At 39.9% G+C, this 4,026-nt stretch overlaps 1 long non-coding RNA gene across 2 annotated transcripts; it reads right to left on the bottom strand.

The window, feature by feature from the left end:
- Positions 1–1,823: 1,823 nt before the first annotated feature.
- Positions 1,824–3,279, bottom strand: LOC123963515. Of its 2 annotated transcripts, none has more exons than XR_006823193.1 (3): positions 3,209–3,279; positions 2,608–2,772; positions 1,824–2,209 (listed from the first exon to the last, which is right to left on the bottom strand). It is a non-coding gene; the product is annotated as an uncharacterized LOC123963515 (long non-coding RNA). The 2 variants fall into 2 exon arrangements; XR_006823194.1 differs by lacking the exon at positions 3,209–3,279 and adding an exon at positions 3,020–3,161.
- Positions 3,280–4,026: the final 747 nt, after the last annotated feature.

Genomic DNA, 4,026 nt, shown 5'->3' with positions numbered 1-4,026 from the left:
AGTCAAAAAATGTCTAAATAAGAGATTGTATTGGTGGTTTGATTGACCAATCAATGGTTGCACCCACAATCCCCTCGTTCCGACAGCTCCGTCCACTTTCTGGACACGGAGCTGTAGCGTGTACAGGGTAGATGGAGGTATGTTGAAGTTGTGTCGCTCATTTCAATAGAAATGCTTTTTAAATGTAGTATGACATGATTTATGATGATTATTTATATTTACTGTTGGCAAGGTCACGGAGTCTATTGCTGTCTCCTTTTTTAGAATGACATGTATAACAGTTAGCTAACGTTAGCCGTCTTGGCATGAAGCTTGACTGGCAGTGCATTTGTGCACTCAGACATGACAAGCTAGGCTAAGGTGAGCTACACCTGTTTAAAACACATTGTACATGATATGGGTGGCATGGTGGTTAGCACTGTTACCTCACAGCAAGAAGGTCGTGGGTTCAAACCCCAGTTGCCCTGGACTTTCTGTGTTGAGTTTGCATGTTCTGTGTGGGTTCTCTCCGTGTGCTCTGGCTTCCTCCCACCATCCAAAGACCTGTATTGGCTTTACCTCCAGCACCCTGGCATGAAGGTCCTGTTTTCGTCTGTGTTGGTAGAAGGCTGGTGCCAATCAGTGAACAGTGTTATGGCTGTATTTGTTTGTAGCTTAAATGATGCCATGATTAAGAACCCTTGCATCAGCCATGGCATTCCTGGGCTATATATGAAAAATGGATTTTATTTCACAACTAGGGTAGATTATGTTTTCAAGTATAGTAGCTAATTGCCTCAAAGACCACCTCCAAATGCAGTGAACTGCTTTCAGTTGGCAGTGTTACTGCTTTTGAATTTGGCTTTTAGGACCCATTTTCTTGCACCTAAACATAGCTGACAGTCATGGTTAATGTTGTTTATGTTCATAATAGTTGTTAAAAAAATACCACCCCATGGACTCCTTAGTACTCTGGACCTATAGTAGCTGTTACCACTTGCACAGGCCCAGTCTGTTTATTTGAATAAACATGTTTACTACATGTCCACGTTTGCGAACATTTAAAAAAAAATATGGTTAACATTACAATAAATTTTATTTATATATTTGCTCTCCTTTTGTCTTTAATACTGACTGACTGGAAATGTTAGATTTCACATTCTGATATACTGTAAGTCTAGTTCAAACACACAAAAACAACAAACTATGCTCACATAGTGCTGAATAAAAGGGCTTAGAGTGAAAACACAAGAATGACCTGCACACTAAGTAATTATGAATCCCACTCGGCAGTATCATTTATTGCAATGTTTCAAACTCTGAGGTCTTCTCAGGCAAATACACAGGTATCGTGAAGCTTTTACAGTGAGGCAAAGACAAACAATCAGCTGATATGCACCTCTGATTAATAGGTGCTTTCTATCAGCTGATTTAGTTTTTTCCTTTTGCCTCACTAAACAGGTAAAGCCTCACAATACCTGTGCAGTATCTACAAGACTTCTCAGAGGTAGCAATAAATGACACCTCCTAGGGAGCTTCAAAACTATTCATTGTGCAGCTATTTCTTTGAGTATAACTTCTAAGGGAATTTTACACTGGTCTCTTGCTTTCCATTTTTTACTTTCTACAAAAAGATTCAATATGTTAACCTATGAATACCATCTCATTATTTTCATTTACAACTATTAACCATCATATTTTGTGAAAGGTTTAGATCACTACCATGTTTCAAATTAACATAGGGAACTGATGATTAGTCCCGTGACACTGTATGCAGGATAAGCGGTTGACGATGGATGGACGGATGGATGGATGGAACTGATGATTTGTCTTGCCTGATTTTATTTAACAAATGATTACACTACACAAGAAACAGTTAATCAAATTAAAATCCTATCATGCATTCATGAAAACAGCACTAAAAAGGTTAAAATTGTTGTTTTGTATGATTTGAAATAATGTACAGTTAAGACACTTAAATTAATGAAAATGTGTAAAAGTTATAACAGTAATTATGATAATGGAACCTGGATAGTAACAGTGGTAAATAAGTAGTGTTCATATACTGTGGGATTAGGTGTGGAGTAAAAATAAAAACAATGGTTCAGCAAAGCAGTAAGGTGCAGGTGCTGTCAGGGAGAGAGCCAGGCACGATGGATATCCTGTAGTGCACTGGGCCCAGGTGCTCCATATCAGGTAGAAGTAGACTAAGCAGGGGCCGTCACGCGTCCTACATGAGAGACAGATGACAGGTTAGAAATACGTGCAGCCGAAGACACAAAATAAGAAGCACCTGTCACACACACATATTGCTAGCTAATCTAGCTTTACATAACTCGCCCTACAGCCCAGCTACCAGTCTTCATAAGGTACAGCCACTGATTCTGATAGTGTCCGCAAATCCTTTCTCTCCCTGACCACCCTGTTAGAGTACCTTGCAGAGTAAAGTCAATTACTTGTCAAAAGTATTATCACTCTAAATTATAACACTTCTGTATTGCGTCTTGACTTCCGTGCATGCTGGTTTAAAAACTACGGCTAGCATACACTCACATTATGTTAGCATCATTAGCACAGCTTGGCATTGCTTAATGCTGGCTAATTTGCTAGTTAATGAGCTAACCTTACATGCTACAGTGGATGATGAAGACATCAAGTGCTGCACTTCTTCACAGGGAGGGGGGAAGCCAGCCAGACCAAGAGACGTCCAGCAGGGTGAAGATGTTTCCTAAGCTCTTTGCATCTCTCTGGCCACCATGTGGACATAGATGTCACCAATGATCCACACTGCAACTATGGGAGGAAAATAAATGAGCTTAATAAATTCTTCTATGTCACATCTAAAGGAGAAAACGTAACAAGGCAACAGCACCTCAAAATATCTAGATAACAGTCTATATTTCCAATATAATATTAGCGGTCTAAAGTCTATTACAGTGTATGCTGTGTGACCATAAACTTCAGTTAACGTTACCACGGTCACAAAAAACTAGTTTAGCTGGATATCATGTACAATGTGTTTTAAACAAGAGTAGCTAACCTTAGCCTAGCTCGTCATGTCTGAGTGCACAAATGCACTGCCAGTCAAGCTTCATGCCAAGACGGCTAACGTTAGCTAACTGTTATACATGTCATTCTGATAAAGGAGACAGCGATAGACTCCGTGACCTTGCCAACAGTAAATATAAAAAGCATTTCTATTGAAATGAGCGACACAACTTCAACTTACATCCATCTAGCCTGTACATGCTACAGCTCCGTGTCCAGAAAGTGGGCGGAGCTGTCGGAGCGAGGGGATTGTGGGCGTGGCCATGTGTTCAATGCAAACCCATGATTGGTCAGTCAAACCACCAATACAATCTCTTATTTAGACATTTTTTGACTCGCTAAACTTTTCAACATGCAAAACTCTCTCACTTGCAAAACGGTTTAACGTGCAAAACTTTCTGCCTCACAAGGAAAACTTTTGAACTTGCAATCAATATGGACAAATTAGCAGTTAAAACTTTTTGTGACACAAAAAAAGGCCTGTTTATTTTTTAATTACAAACTTAATTTTTGATTGCAGTGCAATAAATATGCTCTCAAAACATTTTTTTTTGCTTGCATTGAAAAGACACAAATACCTTCATACATATCTCCCATTGTGCATTTGGATAGACTGATTGGATACTTTTATGGGGGAGCTGTCAGTGGATTCAGCTTCTGATAGTAACAAGAGGAATGGAGAGGTGTATGAGGATGGTACTCCTGAGAGGAAGACAGACAGGGACCTCTGGCTCCACATGGAGGGTGGAGGGACAGACATTGGGTGGTTGGGTGGGATACCGACACATTGTTGCCGAGAAAAAGAGTATAAGCGAGAGAGATTGAAAAGTAATAAATCTTATTACATGACATCTGTGTGTGTGTGTGTGGGGGGGGGTCCTGGGAAGAAGAGGTCAAGAGTCATGTTGCTGAGGATAGAGCTCATTACTGAGCTCTTGAAGTCCCAAGCTTTAGCAACAGAATAACACATCACAATTCTCTCTTCTCACCAAATTTCAA

The sequence above is a fragment of the Micropterus dolomieu genome, linkage group LG23 (genome assembly GCF_021292245.1).
Source record: "Micropterus dolomieu isolate WLL.071019.BEF.003 ecotype Adirondacks linkage group LG23, ASM2129224v1, whole genome shotgun sequence".
Classification (NCBI taxonomy): Eukaryota; Metazoa; Chordata; class Actinopteri; order Centrarchiformes; family Centrarchidae; genus Micropterus; species Micropterus dolomieu.
This window is presented reverse-complemented; position numbering and strand designations above follow the sequence as displayed.